The 24,764-nt window shown below is 42.9% G+C and overlaps 1 long non-coding RNA gene across 1 annotated transcript in view; it reads left to right on the forward strand.

The window, feature by feature from the left end:
• The first annotated feature begins 70 nt into the window (after positions 1-70).
• Positions 71-24,764, forward strand: part of LOC112213696 — a 58,441-nt gene continuing 33,747 nt past the window's right edge. The window contains exon 1 of the long non-coding RNA XR_004462637.1: positions 71-4,506. This is a non-coding gene — a long non-coding RNA (uncharacterized LOC112213696). The remainder of the gene's footprint in view (positions 4,507-24,764) is intronic.

Consider the following 24,764-nt stretch of genomic DNA (forward strand, 5'->3'; position numbering starts at 1 on the left):
CCGGCCGCCGATATCCTACTACCGTCATTCCTTGCCCTCTCCTCCAAGCCAGCTAAGCCCCCTGCCCGCACCCACTCACCCACCCACTTACACCCCCGCACTTTCACGCACGCCACACATAGAACCAGCGTCGTCACCACTAGTACGCGCCAACGTCGACCGTATCGCCCGTACTACTACCACTACTACTGCCACCACTTCCACCAATCCAGTGACCAACGCTAATTGCAGTCAGCTCATCGTTTTCCGTAAGCATAGGATAGTCGGTGTTGAAAGAAAGGAGCACAGGCGACCCGAAAAAGCAGGACGAACCGAAGGAGCGGAGAAAGATAAAGATAAAGGAACGGAAAGGTCGGAGAAACAGGGACGGAGATAGAAGGAAGAATATCGCAGGAGGAAAAAGAGGAAAAGGAGGAAAAGGGGGCCAATTACGCGAGGCTAGAGAATAGAAGACGGAAGAGAGAAGAGAGTAGTCGAGCTTGGAAGCATAGCTTAGCGTGGACCGACACGGCATATCCATAGACATATACACTGTGTCTATGGGCATATCGACGAGATCCGAGAGCGGCCGAGCACGACCGAGCCGGGCCGACTCGGACCCTGCGCGCTCAACCCAAACCGGAGGAAGCATAGTTGCATTTAAACTGCCATCCCACTGAGGTCTCTCTTCCGTAGTGTTGGAGTAGTCTGCGCTGGCTGGGCCAGCCGCACTCGACGAGTACGTGTCGCGTACCTTGCACCGTTCACCCGCACTCTCTTGCACCATATAACCGGACACTCTCTCGCGTGTGACACTTGCTTCTGTCTGTCGCGCTCACCCTCTCGTACGCTTCTCGTCTCGCCTCGTCTCGCCTCGCCTCCTCTCCGCTTTGTTTCGGGGAAAACGTGCGTCGGCTGGATTCTCAACTTGCAAGAAAGAAAAAGGGTTTTCGTACGAGGAACGGACCCGAGCGTTTTCACGCCGAGTTCCTTCTCTATCAAGACTCTTGTGCATCCTGCTGATTCAAGAACGAAAAACTTGGGAATCGAGAAAGGAGAAGAAAGAAAAAAGGAAAGGGGGACGGCGGTATCGGTCGTCGAGTATCGAGATCGAAATGTTTCCGGAATAATAGCGTTCAGTCGCAATTTTCACCTATTCGACTAGATGGCCAGAATCTCGTGGAAATCCAATCGATCCTACGGTGTCTGGAATAATCTTCTTTGTCCTGTTCGTGTCCGAGGAAACTCCAAGTTGATTCAGTTGAGTGGACTAGCCGGGACTGTCAAAGTTGCGCCTCGGAGTCAGCTGCTTCCGTTACGTCGAGCCGCAGACCCGTGTCTATAGGATGTCCTCGAAACGCGCATCGAGGCTTCGTTTATCTTTCGAGTGATTTCGACCGATCTTCGATGAAAAAGAAAGAGACGATGTACTTCTCGGGCATCGAACAAATAAATACGAATGGGCAGATTTCGGAAAACGATCGGGAAAGTAGACGTTGCCGTTTCACATTTTCGTGTTCCCTTTGTCCAACTCGGTAGTAACTTGTTAGCCGGGCGCCTTGCAATTTTAAACTCCGCCGCTCGTCGAAGAGAGAGCCTGCTCGTTTTTCCTCCGTGAATCCCGACAGCTTTTCGCGTTCCCACCCGATCAGCGAGAATAACTTGTTGACTTTTCTCTCGTGAGAGCAATCGCGACTTTTTCACCTGTATCGCACCAGTCGAATTAAAATTTCTACAACGATCTTTATTCGCTATAATATTTTCCAAGAACTCGCGGTGAATCTGTTTCGATGCAAGCCATCGTGTTCTTTATTTTCGCAAAGATTCTTCGATTTGCTCGCAACGCTGTATGCATGTTACGCGGGGCCACGTCGATCAATAAAACACGGCTATTTCGATCCGTGAATTACGTAATTTCCCGAATTTCCCTAGCCGATCCTCGCTGCTCTTTTTTGTCATTGTGCTAACGAATTTTTCATATTTCTAACGAACAGAAAGCAAACGAGACGCAAATAACATCGGAATTTACCGTAGCCGCCTTCACCGCTGTGCTATTCTTCTCGTTCAATTTCATCACCGGTTTCTTTCTCGCAATTTTCGCAAGAGAACGCACAGAGAACCCATTATGCCACTACGGTAGTCGTCGACTTGAAATTATCGATTCCATCGAAAACGTTTCTTTCGCTTGTACTTTTCGCTCGCCACCTCGCTCACCAAGAACGCTTTATCAGTTAATTAGCCGAGTTAATCAATGTCGTTTCAAAAACAGAGGGGCAACGAATTTTTCGGGAATCTGTTTCGAGATTTATCGTGATTTTCGATGTTCTTGTGATTTTTCGTCGAACGCGTTCGACCGATATTTTCCAACGCTCCGACGTTGGTAATTGGACGTGGAAATCACGTATGACGTAAGATTTCATCGAGTATTCATCGGTGTGGAACGAACAGGAAGATTCGAGGCGAGAATTTCTTACGAGCTTGGTTTTACAATGCATTTTTCTCGTTCTCCACGACGATTGGTCCATACGGAAGGTATCGAAACGCTGTTGCTACGTGCTCCGATGGGGGCCACCTTTAAAGCCGATATCGCGGAACGAAGTACATACTTACTTGCTATGACCAGGCGAAATGCTTAAAAGTCCGAGACCGATGATCTCGATAATCTTCTACGATTTCCGTGCAAGCTCCAACATTCTCGATCGAAAGAGACTCTTCGTTCCACTTTTGACCTTTCCCAGCCCATCGATCGGTCTCTGCGATTTCAAGACCTAACCTGCTCTTTCCTGCAAACCATTCTTCGCTTCTCCATTCGTATTTTAATGAATTCTAATCGTGTTTCGCCGAAATGACGACCTTCGTCGAGAAGACGATTTCCTTCGACCGATGAAACGGACGGAAACGTTAATCGCCAACAGATTGGAAAATATTCGAAAATCGAGAGAGCTGACGCGACGACCATAGCCCCCAAAGTGTCGTGTATCGTGCGAGGCTCGTTTCAGAATGATTCCTTTGCTTCCGTTCCATTCGCACTCGTAAGCGCGAATTATCGGCACGAGGCCAAACTCGCGCCCCTTTTTCGCGCCTCTGACATTTAGTACGACGCTGTGCCAGCTTTGCCAGTCTCTTTACGTTTCTCGAAATCGTCGCCTCTCGAAATTAATACATCGTCGGAAATCGGTTCGATATCGATGTCGAAGAGAACATAAACGAATAAGGAACCGCGCGGATTAAAGCGAATAGTTTCAAAGAAAGATGAATCGATGTGCGGCGTTGGAGTTAAAAGCGACATCGTTCGGTGGATGGCGCGCCGACAAATTGTAATTCCGATTCGCAGCTTCTGCAGTTGTCGGTTGATACCCGGTTCCGTGTCGCGGGCTCGTTACGAGCGACCAAAAGGTAATTTCTTACTCGGCGTAATAACACGTTCCTGTGTACACACATCGTCGGCCACTTTTCCGCAACTATTAGCCCAATTAGCTCGGACCAGCTTCACCGTCAACTGTTGCACGCGAGTTCTAACAACGAATCGACGGAATTGGACGCGGCAACTGCCTATCGATCAATTAGCCATTCCGTCGCAACTTTGCCCTTCCGTTTTTGAAAATGTCATTAATCGGGAACGGATAATTTTTCGATGGTTCGCAGCAATTTCTAACTTGGATTTTCTGGCCCGGAGACGCGCTTAATCGTCGCGTCTGTTCCACGTTGGCGAGCTTTTATCGATCAAAAACGATCTCGCCTGCGATTCGTCGTTTAGAAATTTCCAAGTACTTGTACAAACGTCCCTCGGGTTTTATATTTACATTCTTCGTTTCCATTGTCTTGACATATTTCGTAGCTTTAGCAGGATATTTTGGTGCGAAACTGCTCGTTCTAAGAGACTTCTTTCAAGAGAAAGCAAGAAGTTAATTAGTTCGTGATAATTAAAAAAACTCGTTTCTTCCTTAATGTTGGCTGTGGCTTGCCGATTTCTAAATAGTCAGTAGCTAATTTCTAATCTCTTAACTTCAGGTTCCTTAGATGCGAAATAATTCGTTTCGTGAAACGAAAATATTTTTTACTTCGTATCGTTTCGAACTTGTCGATTCGCTAGCCTAATTCTTTATTTTCCATCGATTAAATCGAAGAATAATAAAAAACATTTGCCTCCGTCAATTAAAACAGGTATTCATCTAAATTCATTCTCCCCCGACGCTTTATCCAATTTTAACTTCGATCCTTTTAACTCCGACAATATCGAAAAACGATTAAAATCTTTCGATGAAAATCTTTCCAAAGCGAAGCTCTTCTTTCGTTTCCTTTTTTTCTTTTTTTTTTCTTTTTTTTTTTCTTGTTCGAAAATGGTCTCTCGATACTCGGCGCAGGCCGAGAGAATTCGTCTGCCCTGTGAGAAAATGAATAGAATCGATCGATCCGAGAAAGGGAGTAGTAAATTCACGCGAGTGATCGGGAAGGATTGATGAGAACGGTTCTTTCCAAGAGCGAGGAACAGACGACGAGCATCGTTTTTCACGTTGGACGAAATCGGTGAGTAGAAAACAAATCATTTTTATCGACAATTTACACCCTGCTTTTCTTTTTCTTTCTGTTCGTCTGTCTCTTTACGTGGTAGAGTTTAGACGCAACAGGGTCACATGTGACGCCATGCGATCCCTATGGATGTACTTCAGAAGGGACTCTACTCTAGTTCTGGGAACCGATAGACTTGATAAAATGTCTCTGCGTATACGAAGGCGGAGACGTTAAAGAGACACGAGGACATAAAAGAAACAGAGATAGGATACGTTGTTGAATAATACATGCCATTATATCATCGACGAAAACAAAGTGAAATAACACAGCAGTTACATCTTTTAATGTCGCTATAGTCGGCATCAGAGGAATAGATGGGATAAATAAATTTTTGTAAAACCAACTTTCTTCAAACCACTCTTGCCACGAACTTCCCTTCGATACGACTATCGATCTGATGCGTTTTTCGTATAGGCAAGAGGATAGTATTCGACGACGATTCTATAGTCTAAACTAGAAATGTTACTATTTGCTATCGACTGTACAATCCGAGATGAGCAAAGTACGTGGTACGGCGATAATTGATACAGCGTTACGCTTAACCGTATACGCAACGATCAGGTCGTTTATTCCCATTTGGATCGACCGCACGACCGTTTGAAAAATCTTGTTCGACGATAAATAATGCTCAACGTGTCGCTGCCTAACTGTAAAAATACCTGGCAATATCACCGGGACAGAAAGCAACAAGAGACGAAACATTTCATCGATGCTCGTACTGCCCGGCCATAACCGCGTGTGTCGCGTTCGCTGCCAAATATTAGCTAGCGAAGCGGCACGTATACGCGATGCATTATCGCGGACACGTGACACGGGGGTGAGATCGTTGGTGCGGGGGCGAAAGATCGATAAATGCAGATAGACGCGAGTCGCTGAATCCTGGTCGTTCGAACGAACCGTGTCGGCCGTTACGAGGAAATTACACGACGCTTGCCGAGCAAGCTTGCGAGCTTCGGTATATACATACTGGAAATTATTTGGCGCGAGATCCGTGGCAATCCGCTCTGCGTGAATGTAAAGAGCCTAAAAAGAGCACTTCCTGTTTCCTTCCTTCAGTGTCCCTAATTGTATACATATACCTGCACTCCCGTTCAAAAGTACGAGAATTTGCTCGATTATGGCAAACGATAATTTACATTCCAAAACGAGATACGATAAAAAATGGCAAGTGTTCTCATACTTTTGCACGGAGGTGTATGTCCCTCTCTCTCTCTATATATATATATATATAGATGTAGATATCCTTCGCGGCAGTTATAATTGCATCGTTCCGAGGCTTCGAAACGCAAAACACTTCCCGGAAAATTGAATCGACGCGCGCGCGAGCTTCACTGGTAAATAGATTTCATCTTTCTCCATCGCTGTTCAGAATTTTTTTTCTTTTAATTCTTCCGATGCCAGCTCTCTTCCTTATCCTTTTCCTCTTCCTTTTCCCCCTTTCCCTCTTGTTTCGAGGATGGCCGAAGTGGGAAAAGCGGGTAGACGGAGACGAAGGGAATCCAATTTGTACGGATTGCTAAATGTCTCGCCGGTTGCATTCGATGCAAACACCGGGGGTCAGCATAATCTCGGCAAAGTAACAGAGATTAGAGCTGAAAGGCTCGATTATCTGATGTCTCACTCCTACTCCCTGGTCTGCATACTAGTCTTTCTAGGCAGATTTTTATCGCCACTCACTGGAATTCGATCTAGTGATCGGATCCAATCATTGGCCGAGCACGATCTCGATATCCTCTAGATAGAAATCGATGGAGATTCAGTGAAATAAGACCGGTTTTTAGAGACTATCGCTTACCGCGACCAAAGGTGTCGAATTGGTTCTTTGATCTTTCAACTTTCTTCGCAATTCGTACGAGGTTAATTATTCCCATTCTTCGCTGGATACTACTATGAAAAGCGTAGCAGCTGCTTTGCCACGTAAAAAAAAACCGAAAACCTGTTTAGCGGAGGAAAGTCGGGAGCGATATCGGTATCTGACGATCGTTCGCCACGTTTGTTTTCAATTGGAAAGACGAACGAGCGATATTGTGGCGAGCGTACGATATCGAGTTGTTAAGAAGAGGCGTTAGCGTTTCGTTTTAGACCAATCTGTATATTAAATCGAGACATAACTTTAGAATCATTTGAAAAGTTCGTCTAATAGATTAATCGTGTTGTATGGAAAAGGGATGAAAAATGTCACCGTCTACGTCAAGTTTATATATAATTCCTACGGAAACAGTTTCTACAGATATGGATATCATACGCTGTCGTGAAATCATTTACCTTCGTTCGTTTCTTGGAGAGAGGAACGGAGATACGTCCGACGTGTTATTTTTCTTCTCCAAATGAGAAATCTAGTTTCGCGTGCTGCGAAGTAACGGATATTTGCTTCGAGCGAGCTGAAGCTTCTGTCTAAAATGAAGGATAAAGAAGTTGCATGGGCAGATTTTATTTAAACAGTGAAAAGGCCGAATCAACCTTGCAAACAAGCCTTCTCGGAACTCTTTAACATCGCTAGATTTCATAATAACGTTAGAGTCCTATCACAGTATTCTTTGATCGCGTGTAATATCAATCTATTTCTGCTTCTATTTCCTTGGATTTTATTATCTCGTATCATCAATTATATATTTAGTAGTGGAATCGAGATAACAATTTCGATAAGTTTCTATAGTTTGTTTTAGTTATTCTTTGTACATTTCTATAGTTTCGATGAATAATTTGACGAATCGGCAAAAAGGGCGAACGATTAAACTATAAAATTATTCGATATATTTCAAGCATCCTTCAAATAGTTGGACAGTAAAATGAACAGAATAACTTTCGACGAGTTGAAATTTCGAGCGCTCGGACTATTCGAGGGTTGCTCTATGCTCGATGCTGGCACAGAAACTCGCGCATTCTAAATCGAAACTTTATTTTCACCGAACAAGATTCTTTCATTGAAACTTCACAAGCGTATGATCTTCGGCCTTCAAAGTCAGATTACGCGTCCGTATTTCACCGAAGAAAAATGCAATTACTTCGAGATGCATCCGTTCATCGAAGATGGGTAATTCGATCGAATCGCGATCGTAATTATTACGATGTAATTAATATTTACAAATCTACGGTCTGGTGAAGATATTGGTTCATAATCGATCGTGACATCGATGTTTCAGTTTTCTCGTTAATTAAAATTTTTAAAATCTAAATTAAATTTCGAACGACTATCTCAAAATTATCTGAGCAGCTAACAAGCGATTAGAGGTTTCCAAGCAATCATTATTATTATCGTTATTATATGAGTAGAATCCGATAATAAGCCGAATAAAATACAAAAATACAATAATAAATACGATAAGAAAAGAATTGAAGAATGAAAAAAAGTAAAGCAAGAAAAAGGAGAAAAGAAACGGGACAAAGACCATGAAGAAGTAGATATCACATGATAAGAAAGTATTGTAGGGCTCCATTTATTATTATTATTATTATTATTATTATTATTATTATTATTACTCAATACGGTATAACAAAATATAGTAAAATATATCTCAAGTGAATAAACATATTAATAAACATGTACATAAATAGTCGTGATCATAGCCTTCGTTCCAAATGTGGTTAAGTGGCTAGAAGAAAGAGGTCGACGTTTTCAGCGTATCGATTTTCTACTTTAGTAATTCTATTTAATGAATTTCGCAAATTATAGCATGTTCTGTCGATCGATGACAGATTTCTTTATTCCAAAAGAGACGCGCAATTTATTATTTTACCATTAATGACTCTAAATAAAAACGAATAGTACGTTACGATCCTACGGTTCCCGAGAGTAGACAGGAGGATATCATCCGAAATAGAAAGCTAGCTGTGATCGTATAGAGATGATAGATATGACACTGTGATATGTAACATATAAGCAGCACACGTAGGAAATCTGTGTTGGAAAAACAAATTGTGCGGAACCGTGGGTTTGTTCGAAAAACGAAAGCGGGGAGATGAAGCCGAAGAAACGGAAAGCGCCGAGAAAGGGGAGGAAAAGGAGTGGATCGTAAATTCGACGGTGCACCAAATCGTTCGTGGGAAGGAATGTCAGGTTCGAGATACTCTGACCCCATGACCTTAATGGTGGTGTACGCCATGGCGGTCGGGCAGGCATGCGCAGCCACGATCTAAAAGAAAATGAGGATCGTGCAAAAGCTGCCGCGTGTTTCGTCGTTTTCTCCCAACGCCAACGGTATTCTAACTTTACGAAAATGATCAAAAACGATACAAACGCGAAAGAATAACGGAGAGAGAACGTCGTAACCGAATATCGAGAATCGAAAAATGCTTTTAGAGGCAACGATCGTTTGCATCTCCTCGCTGCAACAGGCGAATGATACTTCGACGAGCAAATCGAACTGCCGTTTAAGATCGAATCGCTCTTCGGATCCTACAACTTTCCACTTTCGATTCTCTTCGCTCATCGATTCATTTGCTTTTATTATGACGGCTTAGAGGCGAATCAGCAGAACATGCGAAGCATCTACAAGCTTCTATCCTTGACAAAAAAAATAAATAAATCGATCGATTCTCTGTATATATGCGATAATTTCTTGCAGAAAATCAAATATGCCAATGGATGTACGAATGCGTACGGGGTCGGACGATACGTACAATGATATATACGGATGATTTTTGGTCTAATCTTCACTTCTCGTTAAATATTCTATTTTACCCAAGTTTAAGAAGAACAACGTCTCTGCTCCCTCCTTCAAGATCCCATGCTACATATATTTAAAAAAAAGAGTTTACAAAGTGGGAAATAGTCTATAACTTCTTTTCTAACAATCAAAAAAGTCGTGGAACTTTAATACGAATTTGGAGGAATAGCCTCCCCTTAAGGTAGCAGAGGCGAACGAACGAAGGGATTTAGAAGGATAGGTCAGCATGACGGAGGAGGTTGGTAACGCGGACGCGCCCCCAGAGAAGATTGGCAATTTTCGCAAAATTAAGCGAATTGAATCGAATTATGTCGAGCCGATGACGTCAGCCTTGTAACTCGCTGAATTGGCCAGAAATGTGACTCTCCGTGTCGCTTATACATCGATGTCTTTATACCGCGCTTGTTGCGCTCATAAGACTCGCCAGAACGTTCCTCGCTGGGCTCTTAGAGACATCGATGATTCATTTTTCGTGGTTTGCTTCTTGATTCGTTCTCTGATCGATTTTCTCTTCGTGCGCAATCTTTTCTTCGATTCGATGAATTCGGTCTATTTAATCGTAGCAAGTTTTCGTCTTAATTTTATGAACAATATCGACCGACTACCTTATGCAGAAACTAACGCGTATCACCAGCTATTTCTACAATTTCAAGTTCGGTTCGGCTCAATAATTAATAATAAATAAAGCGAAACGCGATCGGTGATATTTTTAAGTCGTAAAGTGGTTTCGCGAAGTACAAAGTACAGTCGCCTAGATTTGTTGTTCAGTCGTAACGTTGCGTCGCGTAATCTATAATTGCAAAATTTCGAAACAGTTAATCAGCTGTTTCGCTGGACTTCCCAAATTGACGAGTACACAGGTTCATCGATGTCGAAGCTTAATTATCAGCTTATCGATTAATATTCAACGGCAAAACTTTCCATTCCTGCGAATCTGGCCATCGATAACTTGTATCCTTGTACGATTGTTACGAGTTTCGACCATTAATCTAACTTCGAACTAAATTGACCAGCTTTGTTTCCGACGAGTCTATCGAAGCTTGTCGCGAGAACTCTTCGAGGAAACGCTAAAAGTCTCTTAAAAATAATATCGTACAACCCGACGTACGGGTGTCATCACGGCTGGTGTACATATTTGTCCCTGTAAAAAAGCAAAACTCGCGACACTAACACAGACTGCGATATCCGCAGGTTGAGTCCGCGGTTCGTTTAGGAACGTCGACGAAAATCGATAACTCAATCAGACGAGTTGAATCCGACGCTGAAAATAAATTCATCAAACGCGGAGCGGCGCGAGCAAAAAGAAAGAAAAATCAGTTCGCCGGCCGCATATCGAAGGAACAATGGAATTCGACGCCGAGCCGGTCGTTCGTTGATCGAAAAGGTCAGAACGAGCTGTCTCGGGGAACGCGTTAATTGACTTTAAACCACCATCGTTTACAGTGTCGACCGTGGAACGAGAGAAATATAGAGAAAAAGATAGATGGATGGGTAGTCGAGGGAGGAATGCGGAGCGTGAGCAAGAGAACGGGTTGTACGCCGAGTCAATTAGCATAGGTACGAAGTTTGCGGCTCCAGGCTGCCAGGTGACGGGGGTGACTCGAGGAAGAGCAAGGGTGCTTCCGGAAAGGGGGATGTCGACAGGGGCAAACGAGGGCAGAAGGGGATGGATCCGTCGGGGAAGAGAATGTTACAGGCCGCGGGCGGTTCGCGTCGGCGGCGTCGTTGTCGGCGTCGATGACTTTATACAGTCATCGTCGGGGATAATTGGCACCGCGAATCTTAAACCGTTTAATTGGCGGCCGGTTCTGCTCGAATCGCGTCGGTTTAACCTGTCAATGGTGACTGGCGAGCGTTCGCTTGCTTTTCTTCCAGGACGGTTAGTCGAGATGGTTTCGAAAATAATTGTTAATAATTACATACGGAGAGCCTGTAGCAACTTCATTCTGTCATAAGGGACCGAGATTTCTAATTACATCTGTCTCGGTTATGGTCTGTGTATTGATTCTAGAAGTTGAGAGAGAAATCTTTGTGGCAGCATCGAAAGAAGCATCGCTGTAAACTGTAAACTACTGACTTCGGACACGCGAATACCGTCTGTATTTTCGTGACAGGAGATTACAAAATGTAAAAAGTCGGAACACACACGGGCCCGCCGTAGCTTTCAAATTTTCACGCCGTGCATAAATGTCCGTTGTATTCTCGATGCAACGCGTCCATATATAAATTGACTCGATAGAGTCGTTTGTATAGAATATAAAATCGAGGCATAAATTACGCGAATAAATGGAAACGGAAACAAATATCGATGGAAATATGTATATCGATTCGTCTTTATTACCGATTCGGAATATACAACCGACACGATTTGCGAAAATTTCTTTCGTATAGAAATATTTTTTATGCCAATTCCATCGAAAGTATAGATCGTTCGATTTCTTATCCGATTGTTTTATCGTAATTGCGCTACAAAGTATTTGCTGTCGATTTGATAAAGTTTGCTGCTGAAATTCCTCAGATAGTTCTTAAAAGGGAAAGTACCGCCTTTCTTCGCAAATAAGACGTTAGAAAGATTTACGAGCGGTAACTCGTCTTCGGCACGTCACCAACTATTTTACGAAGGTTACATGCATTTCCGGCTCCGTGTAAACACATTTCTGCACTTACAGCGTGAGCACGGCGTTTACGCGAGATGCAGTTTCACCGGAAACAAGGCAAAGATGAAACCTCGACACTCGCCGAGTGCCGCCATATGTTGTGTTTCAATAGCTTCTTGCGTAAATACTTCCGTTGAAGCTAAACATCTGCGGCGTTAATACGTTGCGTAAATTCCCTGAAATCTCATACCGCGAAAAATTGCGCGAAACGTGTGCACGAAAGAAGGTCGGATGCTTTGAAACACAGTTTTCTTTTTACTGCCGATATTTCACATTTTACGTTATTCGCGGCGTGTGCGTTTGTTATATATTTCAAGTAACGGTCGAGTTTTTTCAGTAAAGAAATATTTTCTCAGCGCAAGCTTGAAATACAGGAACGACAAAACGTTCGTCGCCACGTCGTAGCTAGTTTTAAAGTAAAGTAACAGATTAAAATTGTCAAATAATTTCATTTCGAATTTCTCCTTATCCTCCGAGTTACCGAGTTCTCATCAGAGTGAAAAGAATAACAGCCAACGAATGCAAACGACGCGACGAACGAAAAGTAAGAGGTGGGCTGTGGCGAGGTCGAGACGTTTGATGCGCGCGAGAAATGGCCTCCGTTTCGAGGATGAAGAAAAAAAAACAGAGGAAAAGGGAAAAAGCGAAATACGAGCGCGGAAGACGGGGTCAGAGGTCGAAGAGGATGTAGAGAAGAGAGAAGAGAGAAGAGAGAAGAGAACACCGCGCGGTAGAATGATGGCAGGGGTATGAGACGTAGGGAAGGGGACACGAGAGGCACGATGAAGGTTTTACTGCCGCGGTTATGCCCGCCGGTTTGCGCAATTTCGGTGTATCTGAATTGGCGGAGGAGTCGTATCTAAACGAGGCCGGATGAATCTGCACCCTCCTACTCGGATTCTCTCCAGGGGGCATGTCCCATAAAAACGTTGTAACGTCGGTTTCCAGCGTAAGGTTCCGCGAAAAGGAACGGGAACAGGTCAGGGAGGGACGGCAGGGAATAAAGGAGACCTCGGTTACTCCGAGGAGCAAAGAGGATACGCTGCTACGATCGGTGTGCGTGCAGCTTTGTTGGAATCCGTGCGAGAGACAGGAAGCACGAGCTGTATTCGCGACAATAAAATGTATCTTCGCTCTGGCGGTTTCTTGATACGGCTATGAACCGTACGCCAGTGGAATGGGAGTTCAAAGATGTATCGGTTCCACGAATAAAGCGAATATAGACTCCTTTCGAGTTCGGTATTTTATTTCTCGAAATTCTTTCTCGAGATTCTTAAATGAACAGAAGCGCGACTAGGCGTAAGCGACTACAGGATCGTGTTAGGTAGATGATTACGTTTCCACTGTACATGGGAGTGTGTGTGTAAGCGTCAGAGGATGTCCAGGTCTTAGTTGAGACAAAAGACTGTTGTTAGATGTGTAAGAAGGTTCTCGAGGTTTTCAGAGTGTAATATATATGTATCGATGTCGTGTGCTAATAAAGTTATTAATTTATTATACCTTAACAGATCGAAGTAGAAACGATGGCGTGTAAACGCTTCTTGCGTTTAACATCGTCGTTAGTTACGACCTAAAAACGTCTTATCAACGCGATCGATTAAAAACTTCTCTAGTCGATATTCGCTTGACAAAGGTGCTCGTCTCGATCCTCCAAGTTTCAGAAATTACTCTCAGCTTTCGAGGGGACGATCATTATCCTGCCTGAATTCGTCGAGTGAAAATGTGTTAACGACCATAGTTTCGACGGTCATTCGCATGATCATTCTTTATAGAGCAAAACTTCTGTACTTTGGGAGATTACGATGCGAACAAGGATCTTACGAGCAAGAGCAAAAATGTTGGACCGAAGTGGGGTCAAGTGCCATTAAGTTACTTGCAAGCTCCGCAAGAATTTCATTTCTTGGCAAGAAAATATTTATCGGCGATAAAAGAGGACAATAAAGAATAAAGAACAACGCCTTCGTGGAGTCTCGTTAAATTAAAGACGTAGAAACTGCTTACCAAAGAACCTATCAACCAGCTATTTTATTCGTTCTTTCTTAAATAGAAACCGTTATCGTTTTGCTTCGTGGCGTCCTCTCCTTTACATTTATCGCAGCTACAATTTGTCGGAGCCTGCGAGACGCGTATAATTCCAAATATCTATTTAAAATCTAACTAAAAACGGGGAATCGATCGGACGACATAATTCGACATTTTAATTCCTCGAACAACCAATCCGTCTCTATCGAAATTATAAGCTATGAAAAATGATTGCGACATTAAACGAACCTCGTCGAAACACGATGACTCGCGCATTCACGTCCGCTCGCGCTTTTCGCTTTTGTCCCCTTTTTTTAAAGCTTTCAAAAATTCATTCGATCAAGGACTCGCCAGCGAGATCGGTCCATCACCAGGGGAATTAATAGTGCTTGTTATTAATTTATCGATAGCGCTTGGTGCGTCGCATAAAAAAAATGGACGCATCGGACAGTGCTTTTTCGACGTCAATGTTTAACATCGATCGCTCGATACTGCGACGCGATATTAAAGGGTTAAATGTTAAATTTCACGCGCCGTTTACTTTTATTTCCCACCCATCTATCGTTTCTAGATCCCGAGTCTAAATATCGCGAAGAAACGACGTCGATTAAAATAATTATAAATCAAGAACGTTTCTATAATACGTTATAAAACGGAATAATAATCTTTCCATAATAAATGGAAAGTCGAAGCCGGTTAAATCCAGAGCTTTTCTAGTCGAAGAATCTTAGGAGGAATAGACGCTTGAAGCATAGCGAGACATCGAGCTTTCTTCGCGTTATGGGTTCGATAACAGGAAGGCAGAGACGAAACGATGGAAGCCATCCTACAGACAGAATTAAAGCTGCCATGGATACAGCCTCCCCTTCTAACGCCATCTTCGAGAAGCATAGCCAGCTACTCGCTGACTGCTATCCTTCTTATTCCGACCAGACGCGCTTGACACGCCGAATCGAACGAGATTTCGCGGAAATTCGATGCAGAAAGATCGGCGGCAAAAAGTTTTCCTCCGCGCGTGGCTCGTTTCTGAGGACAGATCGAGCGAGTGGCCTGGGCGCTCACGTTTGTCTTGCCTGTCAGAAATTTCAGAGACTAGGCGAGAGACGTTTATGAAGTTGCCGTGCAATCTTAAAGTTTGATAAGTTTGCACACACGCGTCACGCTGCCGAACTTTGGAAGAAACGGTTCGCCAACTTCTTAGAGGCGGCAGGCTTCGCAAACACGATCGGCCATTCTCCCGTTTATCGCTGATCCCGTTTCTTAGGATCTTCGTGTCGTTTATGGGAGACAAGAAAGCGTAACGGCGGGATTCTTCCACCGTATAAAATTTACATCTTCCCGCTATGACAGTCGTTGTTCGTCGTTTCGACTTTTCGGTCACAGCGGGCAATTCATTCGTCCTTATAAAATTCTCCTACTTGCGTGTCAAAATCTTCCAAACTCAAAATCAGTCCGAGCGAAGTCAACGAACTTACCCTCGAATACTCCATCTGTCCCGTTCAAGAAACTACAACCTACATACAACCTACATACAACCTGGTGTAAAATTATACGAAAGAAAACACATAATGATAGTCGATAAACCAAGGGCCTCGCGACCCTGCGACGTATCCGAGAGGATGAAACGATTAGGAAAGGAGGGAACGAAAGGACGAGGAGACGACGTCTAACCTCCGAACTGACCCAAGTCGAGACTCGTTACGCGTAATTTCGATCGAATCGTTCGAATCCTCGTCAATGTTTCACGGGCCGGTAATCATCGTTGCGCTTGGCGGAACAAGAGCGCTAGGAAACGCGCGGCTCGACAGTGGGACGCGGTGTCAGGAAAGAAGAACGAGAGCTACAGAGGGTAAAAGGGACATGGGTTGAGGTAGAAACAATGCTGCGGGCAATTTGAATCGTCCGCCTTGTTAGCGGCGATAGACAGAAAGAGGAATGGCTGTGTTCTTGGGTCCGAGTTTACTCTCGTTGTGGAGGAACGACAGAGAAAAACAGGGAAGTCTGTTCGCTTTAAGAAGCAGTAAAAATGACACAAAGGAACTAGGAAGAGGGAGAGAGATGGAAGAAGAGGGAAAGGAAGGAGAAGGCAACACTAGGGAAAAAGAAAATGGAAAGACCGCGTTACGTCGCGTGAAATTGAAGTGGATTTGTGACAAGTGGCTGCTAACGACGTGTACACAAGCTACGGGACGACGCGACGCGACGGGGTCGCATGGAAAACGAGGACGGAAACCTGACCGAGCACGTGGTTGTCCTGGCGATTCGCCGCTTCCGCGTGCCCGACGCCTACCCGAGGCGGAAGTTCGACGTGCGAACCTGACTATCAAGCCGACTCGTTTAGTACGAACTCCGACGATCATGGTTAACCGATCCAATTCTATTCTCGCCTTTTTATCGCGTTGATGCTCTTATCGAAATTAAAAAGCGAATTATTTAAAAAATCACGATGAAGATGCGTTTTTAACTTGGGAACATTGTCGTCTCGTTACTTTCTAATCTGTTGCGATACTTGTATCGTAACCTTTTTAACCATTCTCTATAGATAATTGCCCAACAAAATTTCTTCTCTTTGTAACGTGATATCTTTTCTCTACGCTCCGGCCATTTTTCTTTTATACATTGGCGAACATTAATCTACAACATCGGTTGTTTCACCGTTCAGACAGGGTAAAACAATCTTCCGTGACGCTTCGCTTTCAAGAGAGACTTTCAGGGTAAACTTTGCCACGGTTCTTTCTTCGGTTTCCTCTTTTACCAGCCTTCGGCGGCGTTACGAAGAACCTGTAGTCTCGAACTAGCGTCCGTTGTCGTCTATTCGGTTAAAAGCCGCAAAGAACGAAGGCAAAAGAAAAAACGAAAAAGAACGAACGACGAAGCTGGTAAAAAATTCTCGGAGGAAATGAATAAAAAGAAGAGTCGATTCGTTCGATGTAACGAACAAGCGATCGCACGTGCGTGCGAGGCATTAGATAAAAGCAAGAAGTAGTGGGAACGAAGGATAAAACGCTTAAAGAGAGAGCTTAAAATTCGATAATATGTCGGGAATAAGAATTATTTAATTCCAAACTTTGATTAAGGTTTTGCTTAAAAAATCTTTCTTTTTTTTATCTTTTTACAGAGATTCTGAGATAATCGTAAGAACTTCGTTTAATATACCGAATAATGGAAATATCTGCTAAAGCTAGAAACGATGAAAAATTGATGACTCGAAGAACTTCGATTCTCAGGCAGGAAATATAGGACGGAGTACACGTATCGAAAATCGTGGTGCAAACTAAACTGTTGAAGTTCCATCGAGTACACGTGCACTCGACCGACGAGCGGTACAAGACTCGATCTCCTCTACCCGTAACTCCGCTGCCCGTATCTGTCACAATTTATTAGTACGGGTCGAATTAATTAATCAAGTTCTAATAACGCGTTAGATTTTATGCGGTGGGTTTTTGGCAAATAAAGTTTAAGCAAGATGCAAGTTAGTCAGGCTGTCGTACGTTCTTCGTGTTTCGAAAATTATCTCAAAATCAAATAGGATAAGTAATTAGTTGATCGCACGTATATCAAAGAGGAAAGAACGGAACGAAAAAGAGAAAGAAAATGACATGAAAAGAGAAGAATAAAATGGTTGTAAGATCGTAAGGAGAAGCTCGCGAAGTGACTAACGATCCCCTCCTGACTAACATTCCGTCTATCGACGCTGCTAATTCGTCATTTCTCGCACGTCGAGTGATTCACGAGCCTCCAACAGGATAACGAGGAACTGGTCGTCAACGGTGATACACACAGGCCGGCCATTATGCGGCTCCATTTGGTCGCTCTCGTTTCGACGATCACAATGACTCGTTGTGTTCCGTCGCGCGACCGTTTTACCGAGGATGTACGTACTACGTTCAAGGTTCGTCGTGGCTTGTCGGGATTGCACAATTACGTGAAATATCAGAGTGCCAGAACGGTGGCATGGCATGAGAATTACACGGCCAATAATAATTGGAGCAGAGGTCGTTGAGTTGAACTCGTTCTTCCGAGGCGAGGAATTGAAACAAATGATTATTGAATGACTAACCGCGTCTCGGATCGACGTGACATCAAGGTTTCAACTGTTATTTCATGCAAGCGATGCTCTCGTCATCGAGTTCTCGCGTTTTGCTATCGTAATGAGCGACGATCGAAGCTGATGCAAGTCTCGCGTACGAACGTACGGTTCGAAATTGAAATATATTTTTCCGAGCCGAGAGCGAGAGTCGTGGTCTGGCCAGTTTGGCATACAGTGGTCAAAAATTCGCTTCGATTCGGTATCTCTTAGAGGCTAAGGAGTTTCGGGTATTCTGTTTTTCTTTTTCTTTTTTTTACTTGGTAGTAATTTTCTCGTAACTCGACATCGAAGCTTTATGCGCGTTATTCTCGCATCGTCTAACATCTTTGCTCATCGATCGAGTTTTAACACGACAACTAATCTCTGCTTTTCGCGTTTGCTTCGAACGAGCAATTCGCCTAAATAAATCAACGTAAATCGCCGCGCCGCTTCGAACAAGACGAAACGCTTTTAAAGCGAATGTGACTCGATTTCGTGAAACGTTACGATCGTGAAACAAATCGAAGAATCTATCTGTGTATTCGTAAGCCAAATGCTTCCCTGTCGAAAGTCTAAATTCACTGCGGTGAGACGTTTTTAGAACGCAATGGTGTTGTTGTTACTCGAGCTTGTAGCGGCACATGAGCTACAGGACAATTACAACCATGTTTTTGTTTTATCTCGTAGTATCAACACTGTTAGGATATACAAAATGTAATAATAAACAAACTCCGGGCGAAACAATTTTTTGCCGCTACGAGCAACCGTCAAGCGAAGTTGCACTTACACTTTTCGGTACTTCCCCGATCGGTAAAAATAAACGAACGCGATCGTTAAGACGACCAGTTTTTAGTCTCAGTCTTGAGCATTTTTATCAGCGAATCAGTTGGTATCGTGCGTTCTTACCCCACATTCTTATAACGACCAGTATCGAGCGATCTACGGTTGACTCTGTATTTTCTATCATATTTATAAATATTTTCAAATATATTCGACGGTTTCAATGTCAAGTAGTCTCGTCATTAAAACAACAACGCGACCAACGGTCCTCCACAAGCTATTATTTAAGTGACTGGCAAGAGCGACGTTGAGTTGTTGGTAGAGTGCAATGCTGTCGTGGCGTGTCCTTGACGAGCTTGTCATTGGAATTCATGGTGAGTGACACAAAAGAAAGAAAAAAGAAACTGTAACGACGAATACTTGGCTTATATGTATCGCGAAAGACGTCGGTATGTAGGAGAACCACAATATGCTACGTCGTGGCATAACTTTGCAATGGGAATTATCTCATATTACGTACTATACCATCGTATGAGTCCGAAAGAACTTCCATGTTTTTTCCATCTTTTTTCTAAGCATTCAATTGTTAACTCAACGGACGTAATCGTCGATAGCTATGTTAGAAGCGTGATTATACGTAGCGAACAACTAGATGCGTTTAAAATAATTCGTATGGAGATCGTAGCGATTACCATGATAATGGATGCAGTTGTAACGTAACTGTTGCATTAAACGAGTCTCAGTTCGTTACGGAGAGATTTCCGAGAATTTTCTGACCATATATATGGTGTATATATATATATGCGTACAATATCAATTAGAAATTTAAAATCCAACAAATTCTTATAACTCGCTAGCTTCCACGCGTGTTGGCGTTTTTTTTCCTTTCGCAAAAGCTCTGGTACTAAAAAAATAATATTCTGAAACGATAAAACATTACGTAAAAGGCATTAGTGTACTAGATATCAATGCGAGATGCGTATATTATATATAGAGATACGTAGTATACTACGTGTTCATGCATATCTAATCTTCAATTCCCGTAGAACAAAAAATCAATCAAATGCACAGTGTGGCACGAAGAAATCGAGCAGAATCTATTCGACTTTCCTTTCGACGAAGCGGACGAGCGATGAAAAGATATAAAATACACACCGCTTTATACGCACCACCGTTTTCACGGTTCTGCTCGTAACATTGCGTAATACGCCAATGATTCACGCGTGTTTGTCGCGGCGCAAAACCGAGAACACGGCGTAAACGTGACTCGACGTTCAGGAACCAAAGAATAATTCAAACGTTCTGCCCCGATATAAATATACATACAGGGCGTCCCATTTTAATAGATCCACGAAAATATCTCTCAAGCTATACGTTATTCGAAAAAACGATTCGACTGAAACTTACTTTATAGAGAATCGAAGACTGCGTCGAACGGTATATGAAAAACGTATAGTTCCATTTGAGAAAACAAAGGTCAGCTTGATGCGTCGAAATCGCGTCCACGTAATTAAGATTCGCGATCGTTACGATGTCCTCCTCGAAACATAGCAAGTCTTATTCGAATCACTTTTTCGAATAACGTATACCTTAGGAGATATTTTCGTGGATCTATTAAAATGGGACACTCTGCGTGTTACGTATCTTTACGACGGATTTACGTTTAAAGGACATTTAAAGTAATGCTTTATCGTATTATTTCGCTGCTCGATGTTCGATATTCTAAACTTTTATATCGCATATCCAAAATAGAGTCTAGGAACGATCGATGGTAATGGAAGCCACAAAGCAATAATAACGGGAAGTTAGAAAATACTTGGCGTGAAAAGAAATCATAAAACACTGGCGTGAAATTACTTCCGCTATAGCAGTCAGGCGAATTTCATCAATTAGAAAGACAATCGGTTGCGCGAAGATAACAGCTATAATTCCGTGAGCCCGAGTTAAACAAATATCGTAGGTGTCGTAACGACAAACGGTGGAAGATAATTTCCATACCTCGAAACGAACGTTCTTCCTTCTTCCAGAGTTACAAGATCAAAGATACCTACTTTGAAAAGCACTAATCGTCAAATTTAAATCGATCACGATAACTAATTTCGTACCACGTCAGTCTTGAGTAGTTCTGACACTGATCTCTTTCTTTCTCTTCGAATCGTCTCTGTACAACTGTTTACAGAAACGTAGAACGATAGTATCGTATTATCAACGTTCGTGCCCATTCGTTGCAAAGTAGAATTTTGAATTTCGTAGAAATCCTTTCAAGGCCCACGACCATTCAATCGAGTATAGCAAGCGACGCACACACATTCTCCGGTTTCATACTCGCGTCATTCATTCCGCCGCTTCTATTTAAACCCCGCCGGAGCGAATAACAAACGCGTTGCTTATTTTAGCATCGAGTTGATCAATTGTATCCAACGTTCTCGTCGAGGCCTCTAAAAGGAATCCCTCTAAGAAACCATTCTCGCGTTCACGGCGAACGAAAAGCGAGTCTAGCCGCGCGATACCGAGGCCAATGGCGCACAATGCTATCGACGAATCGACGGACCGTGAAATGCGACCGAACCCATTTGCATCATAGGGAAAAATGAACAATATAGCCTTATTACGAAGCAAATTTTCTTTCGTTATATCGAACGAGGACAATTCAAAACGTTCGGGTCATCGATTTCGCCGAAACTTTAAAAATGCAAGGACTACTACTCTATCCGTCGTACTATGTAATTTTTTCTAATTTTTTCTAATTTTTCTCCTAATGTTTAACGGCAGCTCACACGATACCAACAACATTACGATAAGCGTGAGGTATAGCGAGCAGGAAAATCGAACGCGTATACGCGTCACAGATGCAAATGGGTTAATCGTCGTTACGTTGCACGATTCCGTTGGTTGGTTCGAAATTACCGTCGGTCAAATAGTAAGCGTATCTTAAAAACTTGGCGTCATGCGTCAGGTATGCGGCGCACGACCTTACCACGAGGCGAGCGGATACAAGAGCTCGTTTATGTGGGCGCTTCCGGCAAGGGCATGGGACCCGACGTAATTGCATTTGACTGTTGTTAGTTAAAATAAGCAACGCGTCCACGATGCCTATCGTTGAAAAGCGACCGAATCCTGTCCAAGGGCTATGTATACTGTACAGGGTGATATTAGATATAGGCGAGCGTTGTATTATACTACGTGGAAAAATGAGTCGAGAAGAAAGAAGAAAGTCTTCAAGAAAATACACGCTCGTCGTTAAGCGACTCTCGATGAAACGCGTTTAGCGCGATCGTCGACGACACCGGTATAATTTACATGCTTCGAATTCTATTTTCTCGAGTGCGAGGCTTCCGCTCATTTTTGCACGTAAAATTATCTTCTGCTCGGATATATCACATATTCTAAGTCGAAATCAAGTTTCTATTTCTCTGTCCCTATGTATACGCGTATATAACAGACAAGATAATAGAGACGAGAAAGAGAGAAAGAGAGAGAAAAAAATTGATCTGTCTTTTTCTTTTTCGTTGTGTGTATTTCTTTTTTTTTTTTCATTTTCTTGTTTATTTTAAACGTCATTTGTTTCGAATAATACAAGCCATTCCATGGTACAAACGACCAACATTTCCGGTGGAAACATTGTGCGGTTGACGCGCGCAAATACTTGTCTGCGGCAAGAGTTCCCATAAAGGGCATCGGAATAAAAAAAGAGAGCGAGACAAAACACGGTAAATAAATGTTTTCATCGCGATGCGATTAACGCGTTAATAAAAAAAATGGCAAGTTCAACATCGTCCTTGGTAAGAGAAATTCCTCGTTATTTGATCGACAGGTAATCCGCGGATAATAAACAACTGTTTTAATCTGCGTTCGCTCTTACGATGTTTCGCAAACAGCGATAAATAGCAACGTAAGTGAACGATTTTCTGTATGTTGCCTTTTAATTAAAACTTAAACGATTCTCGACTATATAATTATCGTTTGAATCCGTGTCAATTTAATCGTATACCATGCGCTAACGTTACGAATTTGCTTAAAAGTAGAGCGCGTCTAGGAAGCCTGACAAGAAATATCGAAAGAAGGAGTACAACTTCGTTTTATATCCGTTTTTCAATTTCGTCCTGTAAATTACCAGAGACTGTAACATTTTCGAGAACTTAAAGCCCGTTTGCACAACAAACACGATATTTCGAGGATAACTTCTTTCCTTGCGCTTTCGCCCGCTTATCTCGAACATTCTCCTCGTCTACCTCGTCTTTCCCTTTCGCAAACTTTGCATTAATTAAATCGCGTTGGGAAGCGCGCTGAACGCAATTATGATTTCAGCTCGAACAACATCCGCAATTTTTTTCTTTCGCACCAATTATTGCGACGTAACGCAAAACTGATAAGCTTACGAATATCTTCCATAACGAGTTTTTAATCTCCTCTATAGGCGTCGATTTTGTCATTAGCTTACCCTGAATATTTGTGCTCGCAATTTCATTTATCAAAGGACGAAATTTTACGTAAATGTCTAAGTTGCGTTTGTTGATCGTGCGACTTTTTAAATAAACCGGCCGAGATATCTTGGATTAGATATTCAACATGTACGAAACTGCAACTTGCAAAGCAATTTCAAGTTGGAGGTAAGGACGTATCGATTTGGTTAAACATCGGCATGGTTGATCTTAGGGAGAATCTTAACAGGTGTTAAATAGACCCATTTTGAGGTGTTTAATGAAACAGCGGGTAACTAGTTGAACGCGTTAACTATTCTCGTTTGAGGTGACCACTTTGGTTGCTTAATCGTTTCGAGGCGGCCGATTTCATTACACTGCAAGTTACGTCAAGTCAAATAGAGTCTGCGCTATTGACAGAGGATTAGCGTGGTTATAGCACCGTCTATAACTGTAGATAATTTTCTGGCAAACGATTATCCCACCATCTTCCACCATCCGAACGCCACTTAACGTGAAAATGTTGTTTAAGGAAGGAATCGTCAGGTCGTTGATTTCTTTCTATCGTTCGAGTATCGACTACGCTCGATCTTAATTAAAAAACTGTGGAAAAAAAGAACGAGAGATATACAACGATTTATCCAAATTTATCTAGCGCAATAGCGTATTTACCTCGGACTTGTTAAAACTTTTTTATGGTACTGTAAATATAAAAAAAGGAAGCAATGTTAAGCGAGAGACGAGAAGATTCTCAAAGTCGATCGAATGAAGTCCGCGTGACGATAGCTCTTCGACGTAACTAAGCGCAAGGTCGACAATAATCAATATCGAAACGATGTTTTTTTCCTTAATGTCTATGGAGAAGACTATACTCGTGGGTGTGCTTTAAGTATCCGTAAATCGAGATCCAGAAGTTCTTGCTTCTCTCGCAGTCCGCCTCCGCTCGAGATATCGCGATACCAGATACATACATACCTACATACATACATACTTTTTTTCTCTCTTTGTCCTTCCCTGTCCTCTTTCTCTCTCCCCCCCCCCTCTCTCTCTCTCTCTTTATCTCTCTCTGTCTCTTCGACTTCTTCCTCCTCTTTGTGGACCTCGAGTGGAATTACACGAGGCGCGTCCGTGTGTCCTTGCAGACAACACCCACGTCGAGTTACGAACGCTTGCACTCCACGACGCCGTCTCCTACATTTTTATTACCTTCTTTCCGTGCGATTCTCGCTTAAATGTACGGAATTTGCTTTTTTTTACCTGTCGCCTTTTTACCTACAGCGACGTTTGCAGCAACCGGTCTGCACGATTAACCGCTTCGCCCGATTTCTGATATTTACGCGACAATCTTTCCTTCGCGGTTTGTTAGCTCCGCAAGTATTTAGCTCGCTCTCTATGCTTCTAAGGCGAAGCTTTGAATTCCAACGCTACAGAAGTCCGATCGAATACACTACGACTCTATCTATAGATTTACTCGATTGCAAGCCACCTAATAGCGGCCAGAGAACCGTAAAAACGTTACGTGGCTAGATAAATTTACACCGTCCAAACGCGTGGAGTTCCTCATCGCCGATTCTCGTTCCACGTGTAAGTTTAAGAA

This window comes from Bombus impatiens, unplaced genomic scaffold, assembly GCF_000188095.3.
Source record: "Bombus impatiens unplaced genomic scaffold, BIMP_2.2 scf_1055, whole genome shotgun sequence".
NCBI classification, from domain to species: Eukaryota; Metazoa; Arthropoda; class Insecta; order Hymenoptera; family Apidae; genus Bombus; species Bombus impatiens.